The sequence below is a fragment of the Crinia signifera genome, chromosome 2, assembly GCF_055691185.1.
Source record: "Crinia signifera chromosome 2, ASM5569118v1, whole genome shotgun sequence".
NCBI lineage: Eukaryota > Metazoa > Chordata > Amphibia > Anura > Myobatrachidae > Crinia > Crinia signifera.
In genome coordinates this window covers 202399090-202413034 of record NC_139218.1, presented here as the reverse complement: position 1 = coordinate 202413034, position 13945 = coordinate 202399090, and positions in this window count along the sequence as shown.

Sequence of the window (13945 nt, the reverse complement as noted above, 5' to 3'; positions counted from 1 at the left end):
CGCTTGCTTCTTCTGCTCATGCCGTCCATGTTATGATTTTACTAGCATACACTACACACTTACAAAGTAGTATTCCAGTATTCAGGCAGTGACAGTAGAGATTCATTTTTATGGTGCTTGCCACGGTCAGTGTATTTGTGTGCAAAGTGCAAATCCACAAATGCAGTCATCTGTGGTCTTCCTCTCCATCAGTGGCGTACTGTAACTATGCCACCACAGAAGCGGTGATAGGGGGAGACGGTGTAGCAAAAGAGCAGAGTCTCTATCTGCATGGAATCTGCTTAAAACCGCCTAGCAAAACTGCCCCTGCCTTGTTGGAGACAGATGCTAGAGGTTCTGCGGGACTTCTAGTATCTGTCAAGGGTTGAGCTCAGTGCGTATAGCACTACCCAGCTGTTCACCTCCTCCCAACCAGGGGTTAAAGTGAGCTGGAACGGGGCAGAACTGCTTTCCATCAGTTCCATTTTGGAGGGGGAACGGTTCCGCCTCTGTCCGCTCTGTTTGCCCTGCTGTCAGTCCCTGCATGCACCGAACATGTTTCCTCTGGCACTGAGCATGTTACCAATGGCACTGAGCTTGTAACCCCTGGCACTGAGCATGAAACCCCTGGCACAGTGCATGAAACCCCTGGCACAGTGCATGAAACCCCTGGCACTGTTCATGAAACCCCTGGCACTGTTCATGAAACCCCTGGCATCGAGTAAGAAACCCCTGACATGGAGCATGTAACCCTTGACAAAGAGCATGTAATCCCTGGCATCGAGCAAGAAAACCATAGCAATGAGCATCTAAGGTAAGCGGCACTTATAAGGCATAATATGTAATGGACATTACGGTCTGTGGCCTTTTATGTAATGGGCATTACGGTCTGTGGCATAATGTGCAATGAGTATTATGGTGTGTGGCATATTGTGTAATGGGTATTACAGTGTGCATAATCCCCTGTCCCACAAAGCCATGCAATACATTTTTGCTGCATGCTTTTTGCGCGCATTGTTGCATTTTTTTCTAAGGCGTTTGATAATTTTGCTCTGTGGGACATAATTTTAATTAGGGGTGAAATTATGTGGCTTGCATTATTCTTTTCATGGATATGTGGGATAGGCCATAAATGTAAAGCTTGCATGGGGGCGCCGATCACCCTAGCATCCACCCTGGCTGTAACATATTGGGGGGGAGAAGGTGGCAGGGGAAGTGAGTCCACCACCTCTCCAGGACCACTTTAAGCACTGCCTGACAGTCAGAATACCAGGCCTTTTTCAGTCCACTCGACTGCAACTTGATAGTCGGAATTTTATGTTCTGACTTTCAAGTGTTGTAAAGTCCGAGGTTTGGTGAGAAATAGGTAGCAAATTGTTGAAACATGGCCAAGACTTTGAGAAACCATCTCCTTTTCTGAAAAAATAGATCTGACTTGTTTTAAAGTCAAATCTGTTTGTTGAAAAATGCCTTTATTGCTGTCAAAAACAGCAGTATTCAATAGGCGATGGCCAATATTTCCGCCGGAGGAAATAGCGGCTGAGATTAAATACCCCCCTAAAACATGTCAGATCTGTTTTGTTGGGAAAGGCTGTAAATTGTCAAATTCTCTGCCATTTTTTGACAATCTGCTGCCTTTTTCACCAATCCTCGGACTTTCCGACACTCGACAGTCGGAACATTGAATTCCAACTGTCGGGTTGCAGTCGAACAGACCAGAAACAGCCTGACATTCCTACTGTCAGGACAGACGGAATCCCAAATTGTATGCCCCCTTATTGTGATGGAACAAGCAGTATTTCAAAAGAAAATTATGTTAGTTTAATCAAATGAAAGTTGTCCAAAGGTGGTAGTATACAGGACTGTGCGGCAGATCTATTTAGCTTTGGAGAGAGCTAAAGTATACAGACAAAGTACCAGCCAATCAGCTCCTGTAATGTTTCAAACACAGCCTGTAACATGGCAGTTCAGAGTCTAATGGTTGGTACTTTATATTCGTCCACAAAGAGAAAAGTGAATCAGAAGTAATAGCACTCACAAATAACCATGTAACAAGGTATTCAAAGCCTTGCATGGATATACAAAACCAGGTGAAACTTGACAAGGTTCACAGGTGTACTGTCTAGAATGATCCAGATTATCCAATCTTTTTCCAAATGCTCCCCTAGTACAAACACAAGGGAGACATAGTAGAAAGCAAAATAGTGCAGATCAATAAAATCAAACAAGTTTTTAATGTGTCCGATACACTTACAATATAGTGACTTGATATTAAAGCATAGACAATGTGATCCAGGCAAAACAGCATGCAGAAGATGTACACGGTATCCTCCCTCAGACTGGGTCCCTTGATCCGGACACAAGGGATCCGATTAGCGGCAATGTAATACACCTGTATTTTTAATTAGCTGGGGTATATATACACCCTGGTAGGGACATGCCCTTCACGCTTCTGTTGAAGGATTATTTCCGAAAACGCGTTTAAGCGTGACTGCATGAACCATTTGACCTGTGGACCTGTCGGGACAGCTGTGCTTTAGCGGTGAGACCTGAACTGAGCCCCCTTGTGTCCAGATCAAGGGACCCAGTCTGAGGGAGGATACTGTGTACATCTTTTGCATGCTGTTTTGCCTGGATCACATTGTCTATGCTTTAATATCAAGTCACTATATTGTAAGTGTATCAGACACATTAAAAACTTGCTTGATTTTATTGATCTGCACTATGTTGCTTTCTACTATGTCTCCCCTGTGTTTGTACTAGGGGAGCATTTGGAAAAAGATTGGATAATCTGGATCATTCTAGACAGTGCACCTGTAAACCTTGTCAAGTTTAACCTGGTTTTGTATATCTATGCAAGGCTTTGAATACCTTGTTACATGGTTATTTGTGAGCGCTATTACTTCTGATTCACTTTTCTCTTTATGCACTGTATTTTGGGTAGTCTAAGGTGTTTCTACCTTGTAAAATTAGATAATAGCCGCACGTCGATTTTATTGCGCACACATCTGGACAATTGTTTGTTTCTTGTACTTTATCTTCGTCCACTATCTATCTCTCCTAAGCTCATCTCACCCGATATGTTTTTAAATAGCTTCCACCATACTTTATATACAGCTATACTGTACACTTTTTTGCAGTGGCATCATCTGTACAAGCAACTACATGTATGATGGAATGAAAGTACCATATTACAATATATAATAAACTTAATGTACAACATGAGCTGAATTCAATATCACTGTATGCATGCAATAAAAAAAGCTGATGAAATATCATGGGAGCAGAGCCAGGGTTTATTTTAAAAGTAAGTGCATGGGATGGTACTCTAGGATTTAAAGTGTGAACATTACTGATTTATTAAAAGCAATCAACATTTCGGTTCCTCATGGGACTAAGATGTCTTGAAAGAGGTCCCGGAGAGAAGAAAATGTTGATCTCATTCAATAAATCACTATTGTTAATACTGTAAAGTGCCAAGTCATTCTATCATTTATACATAGTTAATCCGGTGGAAGTATCATGGCACTCAGCAGAAATGTTATGTAGCCATATCGACAAACACTCATTGGGTTTCTTACTCATAATAGAAGAAAAATATTATATTAGAAATGGAAACTTGTATCCATTAAACCTACATTACGGTGTCATTTTAAAGTTAGCATTTCCAGAAACAATGTTGACTGAATGCCTCCAATGTGTGGTAATGTGGTTTTTATATTTTAAAAAATTACCAACATTTTCTTTATATTACACTGGATTAATTTTAATTTGGTGGTCTCAGTCACTTTTACTAGTATGGGACCATAGTTTAACAATGAGCTATCGCCAAACATTACAACCCATTATCACCTCAATCTCAAAAATTATATTAATAATTATCTGTCTGGAAGGGCCAGATATAAAAGCTAAAATAAAAGAAAAATAGAACTGCGCAATATAAGGGGTAAAACAGTATTAGCAATTTATTTGCTCTTTAAAGTAAGCAAAACATACAGCACATCACACAACATAAAAAAGGGGGGGGGGGGGGGGGATTATTCCTATTAAAATTCAAAAGAATACAGACAACCGGTTGTGACTATGTAAAGCATGCAGAGATTAGTTGATTAAAAAATGATAATTGGTTTGAAAAACTTCTCTTGCCAGTATTAGTAGTCAAGTTGGAGTATTTGTTAACTTGATTAGATGGCTGATTAATACACAGTCTGTTATGGATTAGTAATTGATTAGTTAACCAGTGATGATATGAAAGAAATAATTAATTTACTAAAGTCCAGGTATTATGTCTGGCCAGGCATTTTCAATAATAAGGGTACCTTACAGCTGCCACCTGTAATTCTTTCAGCCTCCCAGTTGATGGTGCTGAATCACCTATTAAAACAACTTTATCTGGAGTCGCTTTTGAAGATGATGGTCTGTTAGATATGGTATCCCTTTGGTGCAGATTCAATGTACCAACGCGTTTCCCTGCCTCCTGTCTAGTGATCAGCGGCTTTCTCAAGGAAATAGGTTGATATAAAAGCTACAGTACCTTCCCTCTGCAATCTGTGGATGAAGGACTAATGGCCAGGGCTGGATTAAGGGGGAAGGGGGGGCACAGGGGGTCAGTACCCCTGGGGCCCCCCTCTATCTAGGGGCCCCCTGTAGTTGGCATGTATGTAAAAAAAACACATATATATTTCTCTTTCATCCAGCAGGGGCCACTGGCGTTCACAATGGGTAATAGAGCTTGGCTTGCTGGGAGCTAGCACACTAAAAAAACTTTAGAAAAGACTGGCTCCTCCCCTCTATTACCCAGCAACCCCCAGTTAGATTTTTGTGCCCAAGGGAGCTAGTCACAGTGGAGTACTGCTCCACATAACTTGCACATTTTTGTTCATATTTTTTTTTAATTATTATTAATTTTTTTTTCATACTCATTTAAACTTTCTAGCAGCCCTTCCCAGCTTCTTCAAAAGCTTGGGTCCGGGTCTGAACCTCTTTAAAGGTGCCTGCCGGGACGTGCTCAGTGTGCCTGCGGCCCCTGGACAAAGGGACCGTCATACACGGGAGAAGCAAGCCAGCCTCAGCGGTAAGTAACCGCATTGCGCCCCGCGACTGCCCCCGCTCCAGCTCCGACGCCTGTCACCGCTGATGGATGGCGTCTCTCCCTCTGACGCGACGCACGTGCTCCCCGGCGGGCGGAATGATTAGCGCTACTAAGCGCTTTGATGGCCGCCTGCTGGAGCCGGCGTGGGGAGAGGGAGACGCTGAAAAAAGGCAGGTGTCTGCGCGCGGGGAAGGGAGTGGGGTTGAGCACGCGGCGGGCGCCATCTTGGAGGTGGCAGGCTAGGCGCAGCCAAGCTATATGTACTGTAGATGCAAGACAGTACATGCCTTTAAAACTATGCTGTTTTTTCCTATACAGAGGATCACACAGCTGCAGGTCAAGACCTTGCTGCACTGGTAACCCCTTCCTTGCTGAATGTAGTGGGGAGTTTTAGGGGTTTCCTTATTGTGGGTTTAGGCAGATTCCCTCTGGTGCCCAGCAGCCCCTGGTCTCCCTGCTTGTTCACTATACTGTGGTGTGTGTGTGTCTGAAGTGTGTCAGTAACTGGTACTTCTGTGGCTGGAGCAATGACGGGCAGGTCTTCTACAAAGGCAGCCCAGAAGGCATTTGCTTGTTCCTCATGTGGGGACAAGTTTACTCAGTCCTCAGAGACTAGAAGCACCGTATGTACAAATTGTTCCTCACATGTATCCACAGAAGGGGATCCTAGCGCAGCCCCATCGTGGGCCTCTCTTTTGACAGGCGCTATGACTAACCTGTCATCTGAGTTAGCAGAAAGCCGTCGGACTGAGCCGGCCTGGGCGGCCGCCCTGACAAGGTCGGTTGATCATTTTATGACAACTCTCACTTCGGCCCCTAAGACTCCGGTAGTTAGGGCCAAACGGCCCCTCCCAATTATCACCTCCGACGACGAGGAGGATCCTCAGGAGGAGGCTGAAGAGGAGGAAGATGAGGAGTGGGAGGAGCTACCTGAGGAAATTCCCGAAAAGCCAGAGCCAACACACTCTGGGGTAGATTCCCTTATCCTGGCAGTACGCCAGGTTTTAAATATCCCTCAGGATCCCATACAGGAACCTCAGGAGTTTGACTTGTTTGGTAAGGAACCTTCCCCTAGGGCAGTTTTTCCTTTCCCAGGACAAGATCAGTTGGCAGCGCCCTGGAAGACCCCAGACAAACGTTTCATTACCCCTAAACGTTTTTCAACAATATATCCTTTCCAGGCTTCTGCATTCACCAGATGGGAGACTCCACCTCCAGTAGATGCCTCTGTATCCCGTCTGTCAAAGAAGACCACGCTACCTGTCCCTGGAGCTGCTTCGCTAAAGGACCCGTCAGACAGAAAGCTGGAGGCGACACTGAAGGCAGTCTACACTGCAGCAGGTACTCAATTAAGACCAGCTATTGTTTCTGCCTGGGTAAATAAAGCAGTCCTTAAATGGGCAGAACAGCTTAGAGATGGGTTAGAGGCAGGCACCTCCAGACAGGAACTTAAACTTTTGGCCGAGCATATCCAGGAAGCTGCTTCCTTTTTGGGGGAAACCTCAAGGGACGTCACCCAGATTTCGGCCAAAATCTCAGCTAATGCAATCACTGCCCGCAGGGCTCTATGGCTCCGCTCCTGGACTGCAGATGCAGAATCCAAGAGGGCAGTGGAAGGGTTGCCCTTTACTGGGGACATACTCTTCGGTCCAGAATTGGACAAGTGGATTTCACAGGCCACTGGGGGGAAGTCGGCATTTCTACCGTCAGCTGCACCGCCGGCTCGTCGGCAGTACACTGGCCCGTCATTTAATTCCTTTAATTCCTTTCGGCCGCAACAGCATTCCTTTCGTGGCAGAGGCCGTGGGTTCTCGCAGTCCTTTCGGGGTGGAAGAGGCCGTGCTAGAGCACAGTCCACCGCTCGTGGACAGGAACCCAAACCACCAGCAAAACCGGTGGCATGACGGTCTCCCGGCCTTCTTGGGAAGGTCTCAGGTGGGTGCCCGTCTAATAGACTTTCAGACTCAGTGGAACGACACCACCTCGGATACCTGGATTCGACAGCTGATAAGAGAAGGATACAAACTCGAGTTCACAGAAAGCCCTCCACGACGGTTCCTAACAACACCTCTACCGGGAGATCAGCAAAAGACAATTGCTCTACTAGCGGCAGTACAAAGACTACTAGACGCTCAGGTGGTAGTACCGGTGCCGTCACAACAGAGGGGTCAGGGGTTTTACTCCACCCTCTTTGTGGTGCCGAAACCGGATGGTTCCGTCAGGCCTATCCTGAACTTAAAGTCCCTGAATGTATCCATTGTGTACCATCGGTTCAAAATGGAGTCCATTCACTCGGTAATTCACTCCCTGGAACCGGGCGAGTTTATGGTGTCCTTGGACATCAAGGACGCCTACCTCCATGTACCGATATGGATCCCACATCAACAATATCTCCGTTTTGCGGTGGGCAGAGATCACTTTCAGTTCAGGGCTCTTCCCTTTGGGTTGTCATCAGCGCCCAGGATATTTACGAAGGTCCTATCCGTGATGATCGCGGCCCTCCGAGTAGAAGGGGTCACGATCATACCGTATTTAGACGACCTCCTCATCAAGGCCCCGTCAATCCAACTGTTGTTGGAACATGCCAATCAGACTTACCAGATGCTCGTCAAACACGGGTGGATGGTGAACTTTCAGAAGTCAAACCTAATTCCTTCCCAGAGGTTACAATTTCTGGGGTTAATTCTGGACACAAATGCCAAGAGGATTTTCTTACCGGACGACAAGGCATCTTCAATTCAGCGGATGGTGGCTCAGGTATTGCGACACAGGCAGGTGACTATCCACCTTTGCATCAGACTCTTAGGGAAGATGGTGGCGGCCTTTCCGGCCCTGCAATTCGGCCGATTCCACTCCAGAACCTTACAGTGGGACCTCCTGAGCCAGTGGTCGGGCTCACATCTGTTCATTCACCGGACAGTGCGGTTGTCAGCCCAGACTCGGACCTCCCTGCTGTGGTGGACCATCGCGGACAACCTCAAGGCGGGACGCAGGTTCGCGGTCTGGGACTCTGTACTACTGACCACGGACGCGAGTCTCCGAGGTTGGGGGGCGGTAGTCCTCGACCTTCGATTGCAGGGTCGGTGGTCGGAATGGGAGTCCCGCCTGTCCATAAATATATTGGAGTTGCGAGCAATTCTCAATGCACTGCTGAGCGCTCAGACGATCTTGAGAGACCAGCCAATCAAGGTGAGATCGGACAATGCGACGGCCGTCGCATACATAAATCGTCAGGGCGGCACAAGAAGTCGAGGAGCAATGCGAGAGGCTTCCAAAATTCTTCGCTGGGCGGAAAAGTTCAATGTCATCCTAACAGCAGTGTTTCTACCCGGCGTGGACAACTGGGAGGCCGACTTTCTAAGTCGGCAGGATCTCCACCCGGGGGAATGGTCGTTACATCCAGAGGTCTTCCAGCAGATAACACAGCGGTGGGGGACTCCACAGGTGGACCTGATGGCCTCACGTCAGAACCATCAGCTACCGACTTATGTCTCCCGGACGAGAGATCCGGCAGCAATGGCAGTGGACGCTCTCACCATTCCATGGAGGTTCCACTTCATTTACCTGTTCCCACCGCTTCCACTTCTAGGTCCGGTACTAAAAAGGATAAAAAGAGAAAGGGTAAAAACCATTCTCATAGCACCGTACTGGCCCCGCAGAAGTTGGTTCTCCGACCTACAACAGCTGCTGATGGAAGATCCACGGACACTTCCTCTGCGACCAGACTTACTACTCCAGGGTCCATTCCACCACCACAACGTTCTCCAGTTACGTTTAACGGCGTGGCTGTTGAAACCGAGGTATTAAGGAGCAAAGGAGTACCTTCGGCGGTTATTCCAACCATGCTGAGGGCCCGGAAACCGGTTTCTGCGGCACATTATCACCGCATCTGGAAGGCCTATGCGGTATGGTGTGCTGACCGAGGTTGCCCCTTCAGGACCTTTAAGTTATCCAGACTCCTGTTGTTCTTACAATCAGGTCTGGATGCTGGTCTGCGCCTGGCTACCTTGAAGGTTCAGGTATCGGCATTATCTGTTCTCTTCCAGAGAAAATTAGCCCAGATTCCAGAGATCCAGACTTTTCTTCAAGGGGTGTTACGAGTTCAGACTCCATTTGTTCCACCAACGGAACCTTGGGACCTCAATCTGGTCCTAGAGTTTTTGCAATCTTCTACGTTTGAACCGCTTGAGAGGGTGGAGCTTAAGTACTTGTCCTGGAAGACACTCATACTTCTGGCATTGGCCTCGGCGCGTCGTGTATCAGAGCTGGGCGCTCTGTCTTGTAAATCGCCTTATCTAATTTTTCACGACGACCGGGCAGAACTAAGAACGCATGCCGCTTTCCTGCCAAAGGTAGTATCCTCCTTCCACGTTAACCAGCCTATCGTGGTTCCTGCATTTCAAGAAGGATCTGGCGGGACGGCACTGCTGGATGTCGTCCGTGCATTAAAAATCTATGTGACAAGAACGAAATCCGTGCGGAAGACGGATTGCCTGTTTGTCCTTCATGACGCAGTCAAGAGAGGTTGGCCTGCATCCAAGCAGACCCTAGCCAGGTGGATCTGTTCTACAATTCGTATGGCTTATACGCAGGTAGGTAAGCAGCCACCTTCTTCTTTGTCAGCCCATTCTACTAGAGCAGTGGGCGCTTCATGGGCAGCGCACAGAGGGGCATCCATTTCGCAGCTTTGCAGGGCTGCAACTTGGTCCTCGGTAAATACCTTCATTAGGTTTTACAAATTTGACACCTTTGCCTCAGCTTCCTCTGCTGTAGGTCGTTTGGTGTTACAGGATCCATCGAGCTTTCCCTCCCAGGGGATTGACTTTGGAACCTCCCCATTGTGAACGCCAGTGGCCCCTGCTGGATGAAAGAGAAAATGGGATTTTGGTACCTACCGGTAAATCCTTTTCTCTGAATCCGCAGGGGCCACTGGCCTCCCGCCCTGCTCGGAGGATCTGCCCGTTGTAGTTCTAGTTTAGAGTTGTATCAGTTGTTTGAATGTTGTTTCATTGTTAATTTCTGTTTATATCTCCTCTCGTTCCCAAAAATCCTAACTGGGGGTTGCTGGGTAATAGAGGGGAGGAGCCAGTCTTTTCTAAAGTTTTTTTAGTGTGCTAGCTCCCAGCAAGCCAAGCTCTATTACCCATTGTGAACGCCAGTGGCCCCTGCGGATTCAGAGAAAAGGATTTACCGGTAGGTACCAAAATCCCATTATATATATATATATATATATACATCGCCTCAGTTAGCGGAGTCACTAACCAGTCTTTAAAGCAGTATAACAGGTTTAATCAGGCAGCATGGCAGAGTACAGGCATCAACGTTTCGGTCCACCTCTGGGACCTTTGTCAAGATGTTATACAAGGGCCTATGCATCACTATTTATGCCTACATTGACCCGGAAGTGCTCATTATTGATTCAATGCATTAATATCACTTAGTAAGAACCTCATAAAGCACGTTTAAATAAGACATATAGGCAGGGCTATTTTTGTGCAGGCTCTAGCAGGAACTGTGGCCCTTATTCTAGCTCACTCTTTCTGACAAAATATTTCTTAGATGGACAAAACCATGTGCACTGCAGGTGAGGCAGATGTAAAACCCCACCCAAATCTAATTATCTCTGCACAAGTAACACCTGCCTCACCTGCAGTGCTCATGGTTTTGTCCATCTAAGAAATATTTTGTCAGAAAGAGTGAGCTAGAATAAGGGCCACAGTTCCTGCTGGAGCCTGCACAAAAATAGCCCTGCATATAGGTATAAATTTAACCTTCCATTATTCATATTAGCAGCATACATAAAGTAGAAAAAGTGCCAGTGCATGAAACATACCATAGCCGGCTGCGCAGGTTGTTGTTGGTCTGGTGGACCGCAAGGTGGAACACACGCCACCGGAACCGGACATACGTCATCATAGTCAAAGGCCGGGGAGCGCAGAACAAGTCGGCGCTGGGTGCATAACCCGGAAATGTGTGTGAGTGCTGTGGAACACACTTGGACCGCACCCATTGTACACAAGCAGGGAAGCTAAACAAAGGGACACAGTCCGGAAGTGTTATACTGCGCTATCTATAGCATCCCATAATATAGGGTGCTTAGTTAAGGCTAGGGGATAAATAATAACAATAAAGTAAAAAGAAAATTAATATAATAGCATTCCCAGGTCAAAAAGCAGGCATAAGTATTACATACAAACAGGGCCGGCGCCACCACTAGGCAGCTCTAGGCATTTGCCTAGGGCGCCGGCCTCTGGAGGGCGGTACTTTGTAGTACCATAGAAGCGGCGGCTGCTGCACCCCCCGAGGAGGAAGGTGAGCGTTCCCCTGTCCCCTGTTCCACCCCCCCCTCCCCGCAGCGCGTCCAGACCGTGCAAGAGGCAGGACTCAGGAGAAGCTGAGCTGCCCATTGGAAGCAGCCTCTCCCGCCTCTGACCCGGTCTGTACGCGCTGCGGGGAGGAGGGGGTGTAGGGAGAAGCTGGAGTGTGCCGCACCCCCCCCCCCTTCCTGTGGATCACTTCCATTGCTTCTGACCTGGTCTGTCTGTTCGCGACGCGCTGCGGGGAGAAGGGGTTAGTGTGAAGCTGGAGAGTGCCGCACCTGCACCCCCGTGGATCACTGCAAACACCTCTTACCCGGTCTGGACGCGCTGCGGGGAGGAGGAGGGGAGTGTAGGGAGAAGCTGGAGAGTGCCCCCCCCCTCCTCCCCGCAGCGCGTCCAGACCGGGTCAGAGGTGTTTGCAGTGATCCACGGGGGTGCAGGTGCGGCACTCTCCAGCTTCACACTAACCCCTTCTCCCCGCAGCACGTCGCGAACAGACAGACCAGGTCAGAAACCGGGTCAGAGAGGAGGGGGCGGGGGACGGGACGAGCGCCTGGGGCGCTCAAAGAGGTTACACCGGCCCTGCATACAAAGTACCTGGTGAAATTAACTCAAAAAAGGAAACTAAAAAAGTGATCTAAACGTGGAAAAGGAAATTTAAAAAATAAAAAATATAAACTAAAATAAAAATATATATAAAGGATAAAGAATAACATTAAAACAAGATCCCTGCATTGAGTTTATCATATCAAGTGTGTAGAATATATATCCACTTAATAATCTAAACGCCTATGCTCAAAAATATGTTCTTAAGTCATATGCACATGTTGCATAGACATATACATATAAACCACAGGCTGTATTGGAATACTAATAGCCAACAGATCTGCCTTTAAGAGAGACTTCAGTCAGGGCCGTCTTAACAGCAGTGTGGGCCCCTGGGCAAAGCAATGCACTGGGGCCCTTACTTATTCTCCCCTCCTAGGGGGTGGGGGGGTGCTATCAGCAGCAGCTTTGATGTCCCACGGGTGGCAGGAGGTGCTCTATCTTCCACTCAACATGTAGGACCTGGAGCAGTAACTTCTGCTAATTACTCCTTTACTGCACAGGTGGTGGGAGGGAGAACAATAACATGTGGAAGGGGGCACTTAGCTGAATGAAGGGTCCCTTGTAAATGACTTCCAGGGAGGTAGGGGGTGTTTTATACGCAGGGGAAAGTTGGATAATGGAGTGGACTAATTGGAGATTGGATCATTCATAATTTTCCGGTGGAAGGGCAGCTTGTTTGACTGCAGATATCGCCATTATCTGGACATAGATTTCTTAGCCTTCATACTATAAAAACCTAGAGTCCCAACTTTCAGGAGGTGCTGGGAACTTGGGGATCAAAGATCAGGAGCCAGAGCAATCCATTGCCAAAAATATAAAACTGTACACCAGACATTTGGAGCTGGAGCAGGGACCGGCTGCTGGAAGGCTGATATCTCTGGTTCTGGGCATGATAAAGGGGGGAGGGGGGGGGCACGCCTTTTTTTTTCACTGGACATTGTATAGTTCGGAGCAGCCACCGGTCTGGACGCCGGTCTCAATTACCGGACTGTCCGGAGTAATCCCGGATGGATGGTAACCCTAACTTTACTCCCCCATGGTGCATGTAGACAGGTGATAGCTAACAAGCATGGAGTAAATTAGTCCTTTATCTTCCAAGTTCCCATCCCTACATTGCACCCTAGGCTGCAGCTTAATCAGCCGATTGGTTAAGCTGATAGGCTCAATAAATGTACCAGGTAAAGAAAGTGGCAAGTAACTTACCATGATCACTGGACCTGCATACTGTATGTCTGAAGTACTCTATTACATAAACTGCACTTTGTTACTTGGGATGTGCGCAAACCATTTGTGTTGGTTTTGTTTTTTGAGTTTTGGTTTTGTTTTGGTTTTGGAAAAACCACCCTCAAATGATGTTTTTTTTGTATTTATATAATAATAATAATAATAATAATAATAATAATAATAATAATAATAATAATAATAACCTGGATATCATTAAACTTGCACTGTAAGGGGTAAATTTACTAATGTTTCTAAAACTGAAAAGAGGTTATGTTGCCCAAAGGATTCTGTCTATTATTTCTCTATTGCATTCTAGAAAATGATATGAATCTGATTGGTTGCTGTGGGCAACATCACCTCTTTAGGTCTTAGAATGTTTAGTAGATATAAGCCTTTTTGTGCATTATATTTCCTTTGAGAGATAGATGTGGTTATTGTGGCTTTAAGTCTACTATATCTAGAGGTATTCCAGGCAAGGGTGTTGTTAAAATGCAATGTTGGATTTACATATATATATATATATATATATATATATATATATATATATATATATATATACATATATATATATATATATATATATATATATATATATATATATATAGTGTATTTTAATATATGTGATCATCATGATGACTTAGCAAATCAGTGTGGAATTCTTTTTGATAGCTGCTACTCACATACACTGTATCTGCACAGCCACCGAATATTACAGAAATGC